Source organism: Leguminivora glycinivorella, chromosome 19 (assembly GCF_023078275.1).
Source record: "Leguminivora glycinivorella isolate SPB_JAAS2020 chromosome 19, LegGlyc_1.1, whole genome shotgun sequence".
Lineage (NCBI taxonomy): Eukaryota > Metazoa > Arthropoda > Insecta > Lepidoptera > Tortricidae > Leguminivora > Leguminivora glycinivorella.
The window spans coordinates 5278325-5293779 of record NC_062989.1 but is presented as its reverse complement, the minus strand read 5'-3'; the positions used below and the strand labels follow the sequence as shown (position 1 = coordinate 5293779).

At 40.6% G+C, this 15455-nt stretch overlaps 1 protein-coding gene across 1 annotated transcript in view; it reads right to left on the bottom strand.

Annotated features, from left to right (window-relative positions):
• Positions 1-15455, bottom strand: part of LOC125236382 (jmjC domain-containing histone demethylation protein 1) — a 53996-nt gene that overhangs the window by 35184 nt on the left and 3357 nt on the right. The gene's annotated exons all lie outside the window — the stretch shown is intronic.

Genomic DNA, 15455 nt, shown 5'->3' with positions numbered 1-15455 from the left:
CCTTTATTTCTTGGGGAGTATATTGTTCACCAGAATCACTCATAATTACTTAAGTTTTTGCACAACGTCGACTTAAAATAAAGTATAAAACACTAAAATAGTTCAAATAATTTTTTAAAAAGTTTACAAATGCGGGAACCAATAATGCACAGCCAGAGAATGCTCAACCCAAGAATTTACGACCCAGGAATTGGCGTCCATGATGTACGAGAGTTCTTGGGCCGTGAATTGATGGGTTGGGCATTCTCGGGCTGTACACGTTTGGTCCGATAATTCGAAGCCACTTTTTTTACAGGGCGGCAGTATTATACGACCCCGTAATTCGCGTCCAAAAAAGTGGACGCCGATTTTGGACTGTACATTTCTGGGTCGTACATTAACCGAACTCTTCATGCCATAGACAAGAGAAATAGAAAATAAGCCGGTTTTCAATTACGAAAAATGTTGTTGCGTTCAAGAATATTTAAATGTCAAATGTAAAATTATTTGATAAACTTATGATTTTTACCTTTGTTTTGCAATATCTAATATGTAAAACGCATTTCAGTTTATTTTTTCATCTTGATTTAAATTATGAACCTAAATATTATATTATTTATTAAGAGTTATTTATTATTGCAAATGAAAACATACCTGATAAATGGAAGTTGTACTTTTAAAAATAAACTTACAGAACTCCTATATTCATATGAATACTGCTCAGCAGTTATCATATGAACCTATAGACAAATAGACTTTTCTATCGTTACTCAAATGAACTTAATTTGGATACCGCTGACAATAATCTAATTGACAGATTTAAGTGCTGGAGTAGAAAAAATATATTATGTTACACAAAAAATAAAATGTTATTTGTAAGCTTTTTGTACTTCCTTATGCAACTCGCTCTACAAATTGTATAGTTTTATAATATAGATTAAGGTACTAGTGCGATGAAACTGCGTCCTGTAACACAGGGTTTCCTAGCTCAGGACACAGGGTCGCGATTTTCTGTAATTGTTAATTTACATAATAAACTTTTTTCATTTTTTTTTTCAATGCCACGAAATGGTTCCGACTCAGCAGTGTTAAGACTGGGTGCCTGTAGGTAGGTACTTTATTCAGTGATCAACTACTCACATTTACAGTCAAATTACATTTCGTAACTGTACGAGTATTTCAAAGTTCGTTTGATTGACAGAAGGCTATAAATAAGCTAATCTATCATAAACAAAATAAAGTAAATATTTAAAACATGGTGGACTGCTAGGTGAACTTTTGATTATTGAAACTAAGTACCTAAAATATATATGCCAATCATACACTATGTTTAGATAAGATGAATTAACTGATTGTACAGACATAAATACACTTTCGAGGCAAAAAAACTTCGAAACGGTTGAATATATTGAAAAACTTCGAACATATTCAACCGGGTTTACCTTAATACATTTTTGCTAATTATGTAATCAAAATATTTTTATTCAATAAATAGGCAAATAAAATAAAATTAATAAAACTTAACATTAAAGCACAACATTTTAACGTTTAAAAATCTACCACAAATAAATATTCATAACCAAATGTTTGGCGCTAAATATTAATTTGGAAACCCTGTTAATTATTCATAAACAAAGCAATATTTCGAAACCCTGAAATTGTGTACAAATAGGTATTTATAAGGCTACGCACGTAAATCCTGCTTTAGAACCATTACAGTGAATAGAGTCGTAACTGAGCCTCTACCACGGAAAATGACTTGTATAGAAAAAGTGAACAGAGCCACTAACGGTTACTTACTACAGCAAAAAATACATTTTGCCCTCACTAGCTCGGAAACACGGTCGTGTTGTATCCTTTAATACCAGCGGGTAAAAACGGCATTTTAAAGTAATTTGATTTTGAATATAGTCAAAATTTCTGCTTTAAATTGATAAAAGTGGATGAATCTAGTGATGAAGATGATTTACCACCTGTGGAACTATTGGAAGCAGTGATAAACGCGTTTTTTGCGTTGTACTTTCCTCACTATAATGAGGGGAAAAGTTTTGTATTATACACGGGTGCAAATGCCTATTTTACTTCTCGTGTGTTGAAAAACTCGCCAAGTTTAGGATTCTGTTCTCGAACCGCTACGCTCGTGGTTCAACTATAGAATCCCTTCACTTGTTGGTTTTGAATTCCACACTCGGGATTAAAATACAACTTTGCACCCTTGTATAACAAATAACTAATTTCCGTGACTGAATATAACTTGGTACTCCTCTTACAATCGAAGTCGCTACAGGATCTGTAGTACAAATCCCATTGATTTTTACGCCGTGGCTTGCGTGGGCGACGGTCGCGCGATGGTCGCGCGACGGCGATGCGACGCATACGAAATCAAACCTTATCGATATGGAAGTAGACGATGCGATGAGACGCGACGGCGACGGTCGCGCGACCGTCGCCCACGCAAGACACGGCGTTATAGTGGAAAATATCGCCGACTTGGTGGAGGTCTTGGCGGCAAAACCGCTGGAGTATCCACAAGTCGAGTTCAAGTCCCACTCAAGGCAGTTATTTTCCACTTTTAAATTTATTTTCCGTGATGTTTATGATATCGAATAAAGTATTTTAAAATATCAAAAAAACTCAAGGGCTCTGAAACTATGTGATGAACACGTCAACAATTTTACGGTGCTACGTCACGGTGGTTACGTCGGCGCATCAGTCAAGTACGTGAAATTGGTTACTACGCTTATTTTGTAGAACTGTAAATAATCAATTCCGGAATACAAGAAAAAAGGACGTTTTTTCCGAACCTATTTCCCACCTTACAACCATTACAGTAAATGGGAAACGTAACTAAGGGCCAGTTGCATCAACCACATTTGACAGACACATCATTTTCACGCAGCAGACGTCTAAGGAACTTTCCATACAATAAAATTTAACGGACGTTTTAACGGTGACAGACGGTTTGATGCAACCGGCCCTAAAGCTAAACTACGTGTTGTTTACGCCACGCCGTCAACTCTTTTATGGTGTTAACTTACGATGGTTACAACTTACAAGTTGATAAGGACGTGTAAATAATCAATTTAGGGGCATGAATTTCAAAGAACGAAAAACGGTTTTTTTTTTATTATTTACACATGGTGTTTTCTCCCGCACTCGTTCGCAAAGTAGTACCTACATTTCTTGTCTGGTTGATACTTCAAAGGGCCAATGCCCAATTATACTGAAAACGCCAACACGTTCCGGTGTTCCGGTCGTGGTTTAATTTATCGCAGCTCGTTTCGAATTTCCTCTTTTCCGCACTTATGTCCTAAATATCGTAATGCATTATAGTTACACGTTTTTAGGTAACATTAATTAACCATTAATTTTTACTCAGCCCAAAATAAGTATGTCCCGTTCCGTCGTCTAAAATTATCCATGATTACCTGAATTGACGAACGTAAACATTTTATAGACAAGATAATCTTTAAACGGTATAAATATTTAGTAATAAACCTGTTAGATATTTAAAGGCTGAAGATGAAGACGGCTGTTTATGAAGATTCAGTTTACCTATATTTATAAATATTATTTGAGAAGCTCTAGCATTTGGCTGAAAACTCGAACACGGTTGGGCGAATGAGTTGCACTCAATCAAGGGATGTTATGCCAATAATATCATACAGAGCTACCGCCGCTCTAAATAATACGTTGCAGGCGTCCATAGGTTACGGTGACCGCTTTCCATCAGGCGGACCGTATGCTTGTTTGCCACCGACGTAGTATTAAATAAAAAAACTAATAATACGAGTATTACTCAGGGACCGGACAACCCCTTCCGCGCTACAAGCCTTTCATTGGGAATCCCTAACGTAAGGACGACCCAATCGAGAGACTCTCCCTTTCGAACTGCAAGCCCATTCATTTGACTAGCCCTTACAAAAAACTAAGCAAAACAATAAAGCTAGCCCTGTGCATTGGCTTAGCGCTATCCGATACGGCTTGCAATCCTTTAATAAGGGTTACCCTTATTTTAAGCGCTATTTATAAGGCTTTCCCTTTTGTTAAAGCGTAGTCGAGCCTTGCGTAAAAGAGACAGGATTATGAATCTAAGCTATTGTAAGAACAGGAAGGAAAATGCGCTGTTGCCACTCCGCACTATGCGCCCCATTTTTAATTTTGCAACGAAACATGTTTTCGTTGGATAAAAGTAGAACACGGCTAGAAATTATTTTTAATGAACTGGGAGACAAGGGACTGATGGATCGCCTGATGGTAAATGATCATCGTCGCCCATAGATCAGTATGTATGTTCGTACGTATGAATGTATGTAGGTATGTATGAATGTATGTAGGTATGTATGAATGTATGTAGGTATGTATGTATGAATATAATTATGTATGTATGAATATAATTATGTAGTTTCGTTTTCTTTCAACCCCTTACTTGCCAGGAGTGGCACTGAAGCTTTAGTGGTTTCATGTGCTCTGCCTGCCCCTTTATGGGATACAGGCGTGATTGTATGTATGTATGTATGTAAATATGTATATATGCATGTAAATATACAGTGTTGGCCGAAAATCAATACAATTAACCATTAACATTACACATTGAAAACGTTAATTGCCAACATAAAAACAAGCCGTTTTCGTCATCCAACTCGCCTTGATGAGTTAATTGGGTGAGCAGTAACCAAGGTAGAGCTGATGCTGAACCCTGGCTATTCCTAAGGGAACTCGGGTTTCGTGCAACATAGGCAAACGCTGTTTTCTTCATCGGACTTGTATTGATGAGTACTTGAGTGAGCAGTAACCATGGTAGAGCTGATGCTGAACCCTGGCTATTCCTAGGGGAACGCGGGTTTAGAGTAACATAGGCAAGCGCTGTTTTCTTCACCGGACTTGTCTTGGTGTGTACTTGAGTGAGCAGTAACCAAGGTAGAGCTGATGCTGAACCCTGGCTATTCCTAAGGGAACTCGGGTTTCGTGCAACATAGGCAAACGCTGTTTTCGTCATCGGACTTGTCTTGATGAGTACTTGAGTGAGCAGTAACCAAGGTAGAGCTGATGCTGAACCCTGGCTTTTCCCAGGGGAACGCGGGTTTGGTGTAACATAGGCAAGCGCTGTTTTCGTCATCGGACTTGTTTTGATGAGTACTTTAGTGAGCAGTAACCAGGGTAGAGCTGATGCTGAACCCTGGCTATTCCTAGGGGAACTCGGATTTCGTGCAACATAGGCAAACGCTGTTTTCGTCATCGGATTTGTCTTGATGAGTACTTGAGTAAGCAGTAACCAAGATAGAGCTGATGCTGAACCCTGGCTATTCCTAGGGGAACTCGGGTTTCGTGCAACATAGGTAAACGCTGTTTTTGTCATCGGACTTGTCTTGATGATAACTGGTAAAGCTGATATTGAACTCTGGCTGTACCTAGGGGAACTTAGGTTTGGTGCAACATAGACAAACCCGGTTTTCGTTATAGGCCCTGCCTTTATGAGGACTTGGGTGCGCAGTACCCAAGCCAGTGCTGTAGCTCAGACCTGGTGGTACCTAGGGGAACTCAGGTTCGGTGCAATATAAATAAACGCTGTTTTCTGTTCATAGTATATTTCGTGTGAAATATCTTAGACTCGTCTTTATGACTGGTACTTGGTTGAGTTGAGTAGTACCATAGAATCTGTCAAACTATTTCTGTTGATTGTTGTAAATTCTATGAAGATCGTTTGAAACAGAAATACTTTTCTGGTGGCAATCAAGCATACAGCCCGTCTGATAGTAAATAGTTACCGCAGTCTATGGACGCTTGGAACTCCAGTATTCTCTTTATTCCCTGTGTTACTATTAGTGAAATCGACTGTACTTAATTTTGATATTCAAATGGATATACATACGTATTTTTTTAGACATAAATAAAGTGTTTTATGTATGGCAAATTAATAAATTTGTTCTAACTACTTGATGTTAATATTCACTTCTGTTAGGATTTTTGTTCAGTTAATATTATGTTTTATGCCTAACTTGACATTGCATGAAATATTTCTATATTATAATGCACCGAAACCAGAGTTGCCCTAGATACCGCCAGGGCTCAGCTACAGCGCTATCTTGGCTATTGCGCACCCAAGTCCTCGTCAAGACAAGTCCGATGACGCAAACGGAGTTTGCCTATGTTACACCAAACCCGAGTTCCCCTAGGTACAGCCAGGTTTCAGCATAAGGTCTATCTCGGGTACAGCTCACCCAAATACTCATTAAGACAAGTCCAATGACGAAAACAGCGTTTGCCTGTGTTACACTAAACCCGAGTTCCCCTAGGTGCAAACAGAGTTCAGCAACAGCTGGACTTTGGGTACTGCTTGCTCGAGTACTCATCAAGACAAGTCCGATGACGAAACCAGCGTTTGCCTGGGTTACACTAAACCCGAGTTCCCCTAGGTGCAGCCAGGGTTCAGCATCAGCTGGATTTCGGGTACTGCTCACTCGAGTACTCATCAAGACAAGTCCGATGACGAAAACAGCGTTTGCCTGTGTTACACTAAACCCGAGTTCCCCTAGGTGCAGCCAGAGTTCAGCATCAGCTGGACTTTGGGTATTGCTCACTCGAGTAGTCATCAAGACAAGTTCGATGACGAAAACAGCGTTTGCCTGTGTTACACTAAACCCGAGTTCCCCTAGGTGCAGCCAGGGTTCAGCATCAGCTGGACTTTGGGTATTGCTCACTCGAGTACTCATCAAGACAAGTCCGATGACGAAAACAGCGTTTGCCTGTGTTACACTAAACCCGAGTTCCCCTAGGTGCAGCCGGGGTTCAGCATCAACTGGATTTCGGGTACTGCTCACTCGAGTACTCATCAAGACAAGTCCGATGACGAAAACAGCGTTTGCCTGTGTTACACTAAACCCGAGTTCCCCTAGGTGCAGCCAGAGTTCAGCATCAGCTGGACTTTGGGTATTGCTCACTCGAGTAGTCATCAAGACAAGTTCGATGACGAAAACAGCGTTTGCCTGTGTTACACTAAACCCGAGTTCCCCTAGGTGCAGCCAGGGTTCAGCATCAGCTGGACTTTGGGTATTGCTCACTCGAGTACTCATCAAGACAAGTCCGATGACGAAAACAGCGTTTGCCTGTGTTACACTAAACCCGAGTTCCCCTAGGTGCAGCCGGGGTTCAGCATCAACTGGACTTCGGGTACTGCTCACTCGAGTACTCATCAAGACAAGTCCGATGACGAAAACAGCGTTTGCCTGTGTTACACTAAACCCGAGTTCCCATAGGTGCAGCCAGGGTTCAGCATCAGCTGGACTTTGGGTACTGCTCACTCGAGTACTCATCAAGACAAGTCCGATGACGAAAACAGCGTTTGCCTGTGTTACACTAAACCCGAGTTCCCCTAGATGCAGCCAGGGTTCAGCATCAGCTGGACTTCGGGTACTGCTCACTCGAGTACTCATCAAGACAAGTCCGATGACGAAAACAGCGTTTGCCTGTGTTACACTAAACCCGAGTTCCCCTAAATGCAGCCAGGGTTCAGCATCAGCTGGACTTCGGGTACTGCTCACTCGAGTACTCATCAAGACAAGTCCGATGACGAAAACAGCGTTTGCCTGTGTTACACTAAACCCGAGTTCCCCTAGGTGCAGCCAGGGTTCAGCATCAGCTGAACTTTGGGTATTGCTCACTCGAGTACTCATCAAGACAAGTCCGATGACGAAAACAGCGTTTGCCTGTGTTACACTAAACCCGAGTTCCCCTAGGTGCAGCCAGGGTTCAGCATCAACTGGACTTCGGGTACTGCTTACTCGAGTACTCATCAAGACAAGTCCGATGACGAAAACAGCGTTTGCCTGTGTTACACTAAACCCGAGTTCCTATAGGTGCAGCCAGGGTTCAGCATCAGCTGGACTTTGGGTACTGCTCACTCGAGTACTCATCAAGACAAGTCCGATGACGAAAACAGCGTTTGCCTGTGTTACACTAAACCCGAGTTCACCTAGATGCAGCCAGGGTTCAGCATCAGCTGGACTTCGGGTACTGCTCACTCGAGTACTCATCAAGACAAGTCCGATGACGAAAACAGCGTTTGCCTGTGTTACACTAAACCCGAGTTCCCCTAGATGCAGCCAGGGTTCAGCATCAGCTGGACTTCGGGTACTGCTCACTCGAGTACTCATCAAGACAAGTCCGATGACGAAAACAGCGTTTGCCTGTATTACACTAAACCCGAGTTCCCCTAGGTGCAGCCAGGGTTCAGCATCAGCTAGACTTCGGGTACTCATCAAGACAAGTCCGATAAAAAAAACCGGCCAAGAGCGTGTCGGGCCACGCTCAGTGTAGGGTTTCGAAGTTTTCGATATTTTTCTCAAAAACTACTGAACCTATCAAGGTCAAAACAATTTTCCAGAAAGTCTTTACAAAGTTCTACTTTTGTGATTTTTTTCATATTTTTTAAACTTGTGGTTCAAAAGTTAGAGGGGGGGGACGCACTTTTTTTTCCTTTAGGAGCGATTATTTCCGAAAATATTAATATTATCAAAAAGCAATCTTAGTAAACCCTTTATTCATTCTTAAATACCTATCCAACAATATATCACACGTTGGGGTTGGAATCTTGGAATGAAAAATATTATCAGCCCCCACTTCACATGTAGGGGGGGTACCCTAATAAAACATTTTTTCCATGTTTTATTTTTGCACTCTGTTGTCGTGATTGATATACATATTGGGACGAAATTTCAGCTTTCTAGTGCTAACGGTTACTGAAATTATCCGCGGACGGACGGACGGACGGACAGACAGACATGGCGAAACTATAAGGGTTCCTAGTTGACTACGGAACCCTAAAAAGCAGCGTTTGCCTGTGTTACACCTGAGCAAAGCAGGAGCCTATCATAACTATAAGTATTTGGTATTGAAAATTGAACCTTATTTTATCTACAGCCGTTTCCATCAAACAGAAACGCGCAAATATCACACACAGTGCCGCCGTAGGTAACGATCGTATGTTATTTCGTTCGGAGTAATGTGTGCTTTATGAGCGAGGTACAGGATTTAAATTCGCACGATATGCTATAAGGGAAAGCAAATAAAACCCAATATAAGGCTTACCCTTATGGCGTTAGGCTGAGCCGATGATAAGGGTTTTGAAAGGGTATTGGGCTATTTTAGGTAAGCGCTTTCGTTAGGGCTTTAAAAGCAAAATGAAAGGGTATCGCGTCAAAAGGGTAGGGTAAGTTAAGCCTAACGAAATACCCATACAAAACCCCGTATAAGGGATAGCGGGCCGGTCCCTGGTATTACTATCTCAGAATTCAAGTCACCTGGCTATGAACCGCATATTCGATGTTGCGATCACGTCATCGGTCTCCGTGATGATCTCAGTTTAAGGCTATAATAGCTATATGGATCAGCACTAGCGTCTTTTGAGCATCAACGTCCAACCACCGCCGTGCATCGGCGTCGCAACTTTTGCGTTGGGTCCACTCAGCGACGACGTAACGTCTCTAACGTCTTTCGAACGTCAACGTGACGTATTTCCAACAATTTATTGCTAACTGGCCTGAGCGACGCGTTTCAGCATAAGTCTGATAAGGAAAATAATAAGTGATTTTAGGACTCATTCAGACGGCGCGAAAACTATACATAAACAAAAATTCACGCCATGCCAATCCCAGCATTCTCAGCAATCTGCGGATTGAATGAAAGAAACCGAAGTTGTGATATTCTGTAGGTTGAACCCAAATCCCAGAGTCGACCCAAGGGAAGAGGTAGTAAAACAGTCTGTTACTGGAAGTAACGTCATAATCTGCTATGCAATAAAATTCACATGCAAGTTCCGTCATCAATGAACCATTCGATAGGCCTCATGTGCGTGAGGCCTAGCACACTAGTGTGATATAGCCTATCACGTCGGGGCGTCTCTGTCGCACTTACTGAATGCACCATATCACGCTACCATGCTTGCCCGCGTGGTTTAGATAAGCAAAGAGAACACTGCCAGTTTTGCACGTGTCGTATTGCGGTTGCACAAGCGACCGTAACGTAAGCCGATTTTTCTCTCACGCCGCCGGTGCTGATAGGATCGATATCTAGCACTAGAAGCTCGAAAATATTTACGGTACATATGGCGTTACTTTACCGCCACTGGTGTGCAAATTAGTACTTTACGTTCGAAATTTTAAACGACAAGTACCACTTCTTCAAAAAAGCACCATGCATAATTGTATACTGAAATAGTATTTTATGCAACTGGTGGTTAAAAGAGGTCAAAAAAGGTGAGTGGCGTGGGTAACAATTTGAGGCGAAGCCGAAAATTGTTAATAAAGACGCCACGAGCATTTTTTGACTCAGTTAAACACCGTTGCATACAATACTTTTTCTACGACCAAGCACTTATTTTGAAAGAAAATTATAAATCAACAAATACCTACTTTCAGTCATCTTAGTTATCTAGTGGACCGCCTACCATTTTGAATATGCAGTTTGAGTGCAAACATGAAAATAAAACTGTCTATGGTATGGTTCTTTGAAGCCTGGCCACTAAGACGAATCGAGCCGAGTTGAATCGAGTTCTCATACATTTTGAATGCGATTCGACGCGTCGCCAATGAACGCAGCAGAAAACGAAGGAGTCTCGACTCTGCGAATTGGTTTGTTGAGTTGGTAGCAATGTATTTACTGAACTGTAACAGCTATATCGTGCTACTGCTACTAAATGTTTTCAGGGTATAGACTAGATAGACTTGTCCTGACATCTTTTATGTAGGGTTTTAAAGTTCTATGCACGACCTTGTAACTCACGAATAACAGTACGGGAGTAGAAAAAATTAATTAAAATTTTCCGTGCAGAAAAACAAAAAATATCGCCATAGAGATAGAGAAAAAACCGGCCAAGAGCGTGTCGGGCCACGCTCAGTGTAGGGTTCCGTAGTTTTCCGTATTTTTCTCAAAAACTACTGAACCTATCAAGTTCAAAACAATTTTCCTAGAAAGTCTTTATAAAGTTCTACTTTTGTGATTTTTTTCATATTTTTTAAACATATGGTTCAAAAGTTAGAGGGGGGGGGACGCACTTTTTTTTCCTTTAGGAGCGATTATTTCCGAAAATATAAATATTATCAAAAAACGATCTTCGTAAACCCTTATTCATTTTTAAATACCTATCCAACAATATATCACACGTTGGGGTTGGAATGAAAAAAAATATCAGCCCCCACTTTACATGTAGGGGGGGTACCCTAATAAAACATTTTTTTCCATTTTTTATTTTTGCACTTTGTCGGCGTGATTCATATACATATTGGTACCAAATTTCAGCTTTCTAGTGCTAACGGTTACTGAGATTATCCGCGGACGGACGGACGGACGGACGGACGGACGGACGGACGGACGGACGGACGGACGGACGGACGGACGGACGGACGGACGGACAGACAGACATGGCGAAACTATAAGGGTTCCTAGTTGACTACGGAACCCTAAAAAGGGATGAGTGCCGATACAAAAGATACAGAATATCCACATAACGTGGTAAAAGAGCTGAAGGAAGAATGAACCTTTGGTATAGCAAATCTTTCATCGTGTACATTATGGATTAATTTTAAGCAGGCGCTTGTATGTACGAGTATCCGATATATTTATTTATTCTACTCCCGTAGTGTTATTCGTGTAGAGGCCGACAAATCAAAATACAGGAAACAGTGCGAATTTCACGAAAGTTATTCTAGAAAACTATGAAAAAGTAAGTGCATGGTCGTAGAAAAAGTATTATATGCAACGGTGTTTAACTGAGTCAAAAAATACTCATGGCGTCTTTATTAACAATTTTCGGCTTCGCCTCAAATTGTTACTCATGCCACTCGTCTTTTTTGACCTCACTTAAACGCCAGTTGCATAAAATACTATATTGTACTCGTACATTATATTTATTATTCATCCAACATAAATATATCCTATATACTTGAAGATAATATACAGCATGTAGGCAATATATACCTTTACCTACCTGGATGAAAACCTTAAACACCTTCCTCAAGAATCACTCTGAAATCCATTTGGCCTTATCGCAAACATACAGACAGACTTTTGACCGTTTTTACCTGTATTGGACTGGAAGCCAAGAAAACCCTTAACATTTTTTTTTATTGGTATTAAATAACAACTTAAATCTATCTTTACAGGTTTTCCATTAGGAAAACCTGTAAAGATAATAATGTTAATTTATTGTTTGCTTCGCTTATCTATCGCATTAGCGATAGATAAGCGAAGCAAACAATAAAACAGTTATTGCCAGTATATAAAAAAAAAGAAACTAAACTAAAATTAACATAGTGGCCTTAGTGAGATCATCCAGGGAGCATGTAAAAATGTCTATCTCGAGAGCAACTTTATTGATAGCGCGAATCGCCCTCGTTAGCGGGGCTTCCATGAGTAGCTTTGTACGAGCTGCGGGTACGGCCAGCAGCGGTGGCCGGCGGCGGCGCCCCGCGTGCCCGTCCGGCGCATACAGTGCCAGGGCGTGCAGCACCCCGGGGTTGCACAACTCACCTCGCAGTACCCTAACTACATATAAAGCGAGGTCAAGCTCTCGCCTCACCTCTAGTTTGTTATACCCCACCATTCCGAGCACAAAGAGTGTGGGATACAGTAAGGGATACCCAGGATATACACCATAAAGCTTTAAGTAAAGAAGCCTAACATATTTATTTTGAATGCGTTCCATCATGACTTTGTACTTAGCTGCATGTTGCATGTGGACTCCAAATTACCGCGTTACATTCAAGGACTCCTTACGAGAGCCCCATACACTGCTCGTATCGCAGCTATGTTCGTAAATTCCTTTGCTTGACGCATGAGGAAACCTAGATTACGAAATGCTTTCTTGCAGTCACTGACAATATGATCACGGAATGACAAATCGGCAGCTAAGTGTACTCCCAGATCGCGCACGTTTGATACCCGTTGCATTGGCTTTCCTCCGATGCTGTAGCCAAAATTTAAAGGGTGATGTGCGCGACTAAACGAGATCATCGTGCACTTCGCTTCATTAAAGTACAACTTATTGTCTGCACTCCATTGGACCACATTGTCAATATCCTCCTGCAATTTACTATACATATACTCTCGTCTGTATTCCCATAAAGGGTAGGCAGAGCATATGAAACTGCTGCTGTTTCATTGCCACTCTTGGCAATTAAGAGGTTGAAAGAAAACTAATTCGTGACATTGCAGTGGTAGGCTGCCAGTTTCGCCTACGCCACAATTTAACCCATATCTCAGTCCTAAACTAAAAACTTCAATACCCAATGATACCTAATAGTAACTCTTTTTTTTAACACTACGTCGGTGGCAAACCAGCATACGGTCTGCCTGATGGAAAGCGATCACCGTAACCTATGGACGCCTGCAATTCAAGGAGTGTCACGTGCGCGTTGCCAACCCATTAGAAACTTGTACACTCCCTTTTGCTGTGTTAAGTACACAGCAAAAAAAAGTGAACAAGTTCTAAGGAGGGTTCGGCTTGCTGACGACTCAAAGGACAATAGACGGAACAAATTAGTTCCGTACTTTCCGTAGGTACTTCCGTCACTAGCACACCGCACCCTCGTTGAGCTCTGGCAGCCTTACTCACTGGCAGGAACACAACACTATGTCTAGTGGAAACTGTAAAATAATTAAAAACAAAAGATTTTATTCGACTTTGCACCTGTCAATATAAATGTATTTAATACTTCCCGCAGTTTCTAGTTCCGTCTGCTAGTTACTTTTGACGTCGTCTTTACCTACTTTGATAATGAACGATTAACTTTGAACAAACCTAGTTATTAGTTAAATTGGTCACTCATAAATGAGAACATGTTTCCTCGTACATTAAAATAACTTATACGTTTTTGGTGGACTTTACATACCTATCATTAATACTATTTTTTCCATTTATACGTTTTTAGGGTTCCGTACCTCAAAAAGGAAAAACAGTACCCTCATAGGATCACTCGTGCCTATCTATCCGTCTGTCAGAGCCAATTTTCTCCAAAACTACTGAACCGATTTTGTATATTAGGGAAGAGTCACAATTAGGGCCTCATACATTCTACGACTCTTCTATTTCCAAAGAGACTATCAGCAAATATGAATAGGCTAGTTTCCTATAGATAAGTATCTATTAGATACTTAAAATATTTTGGGCAGTGCACGAAATAAAGCACATAATTAGAAGAAAAATATGAACAGAAATTATGTTTAAACATAATTTCTATAATCAAAGTAAATGAATTGACCGTGACGTCACTCTTCAGTATTTCATAGTAATTCCATATTAGCAAATCGTTTTGACAGTTCCTAAAAAAAGCTGATTTGACTAGTAGGAAACTAGCCTATTGGTACTTAAATGATTGTTTTGAGGAAGGAATGTTTAGGATTTTAATGTCGGATGATAGATGAATACTATAAATGTAATGATTTTACTCAAATTTGCTTTCAAGGCAGTAAAGCTGATATCAATATACCGTATACGTGCGTGAACATAGAGTTGTTTGTAAACAGTCGGAACTGTCTTCGGCCGACAACATTGGCGGCATTGCCTCGCTTCCGGATTATGTAGTAAAAGACGGCTATTTCTGACAATATTTTGAATTTTGTGGTTTTAAAAGAACTTGATCACGGGTTTTTAATTCTACAATTAGAAATCTACGCTTTTGTAAATTAATATACTGATCGGCGATTGACCCTAGTCACATCTGATGGAAAGTGAAGACAGAGTCTAAGTGCATCTTCACATTATCCGATCCGATATCGGACGTCGGAAGGATTTCAAAGGCAAAAATCAAAGATGGCGGCTTAATTGTATAAGATATCGGTCCTACATCCGATATCGGATCGGATAATGTGAAAACGCACTAAGATGTAGCTCACCGATTCAGTAACAGTCTATTCACTCTTGCTTTAAAGAGGTCATTTTTCAGGGAACACCTATAAGATGGGAGCGCATTCCATTCCTTTGCAGTCCGAATGGAAATGACGTAAATATTTCTTAAACTTTTTTAATAAAATTTATAGATCAAGGAAAATCACTGGCCCTTTTTACTCTCATTGCTCGCGTAAAGTCAAAATGTATCAGATATGTCATGGCTCTTAGCCTGGATTCGTTACAGCATTATTTACTCGTTAATAATTAGTTATTCGTTACTCGTTAGCATTGATTTAGAGTTAAATCTAAATATATAATATAATAGATGAAACTGACTGACATATCAACGCACAGCCGAAACCGCTGGTCATGGAGATGGAGAGAAAAAAAAAATAGGTTCCTTATAAGGTATAGAGGAGCACTAAGAAAGGATTTTTCAAAATTGACATCCTAAGGGGGTGAAATGAATGGAGGGAAGATTACTATCAGTACGCGGGCGAAGCCGCGAGAAAAAGCTAGTCTACAAATAAACTAATAGTACAAAATAATATGAAGACTAATGATATGTCTGAACACCTTCGCTGTGGAAATT